This window comes from Salvia miltiorrhiza, chromosome 1 (assembly GCF_028751815.1).
Source record: "Salvia miltiorrhiza cultivar Shanhuang (shh) chromosome 1, IMPLAD_Smil_shh, whole genome shotgun sequence".
Taxonomy (NCBI): domain Eukaryota; kingdom Viridiplantae; phylum Streptophyta; class Magnoliopsida; order Lamiales; family Lamiaceae; genus Salvia; species Salvia miltiorrhiza.
This window is the reverse complement of record NC_080387.1, coordinates 6,588,768-6,589,718: the sequence shown is the minus strand read 5'-3', so window position 1 is coordinate 6,589,718 and position 951 is coordinate 6,588,768.

Sequence of the window (951 nt, the reverse complement as noted above, 5' to 3'; positions counted from 1 at the left end):
TTTTATATAGATTAGCGGTTACTTTGTTAAGTAGTTAGTTCATTTTCTATTCTGTGATTGTATTAGAGATTGAATGAAAAACTGAGAGAAGAGGTAGGAGAGTTTAGAACCGCGAATCAGTTCGGTTTTGAGTGTGTGTTCTTGCCTACTGTTGTACTCTTGTAATCCTTCACAGATTGATCAATAAACATCGCTGGTTAACCCCCGTGTACGTAGGCTCAATTTGAGCTGAACCACGTAGACGATTGTGTCGTGTGTTCTTCGTTTCTTGTTCGAGTTATTCGATCCACAATTGATTCAATTGAATTAAGATAACTAATGCTTGTAATTTAAACTTAAATAAAACTTAATCTTAAAATTATCTAGGCGTGAAACTATTAAACCCTAGGCAAGATTTAAACCAACTTAAAGTAAAGGAATTAACTAGGCAAATAGAATTTAAATAACTTTAATTAAAACTTCTAATCTAATCTAACTAGGCAGAAACCAAAGTGCATAATTTAAAGAAAGCATCATAAAAACGCATAAGTAAATTTGCAGAATTTAAAGAAAGCATAAGTAAAAGCAAATAAATAAACTTGATTAAAGAAATACCGTAAATCGTCTCGAGAAGTAATCTGTCACGTAATTACAACTCTAAACGGGAACTATTCTAAAACATGAATTTAAAGAACTATAAACTAAACTAACTAGAACAGAAATCGAAACTAACACTAGAAAAGCAATAAAATTCCTAAGTCTCGGATGCCAACAGATCTCCAAGATGGCGTCTAAAACTAGGGCAAAGTATGATTGTTACAATGAAAAGTATGGCCCTATTTATAGACTTCGAACCCCTATGGATCACCATGGAAGTTGCCATGCTAAGTAGAACTCTAAAGGCAATAAAATCGTGCAAGATAAGGCAACTCTCCAGCTGTGACGCGCGCTGCAAGTCATCTCCATTCTGGC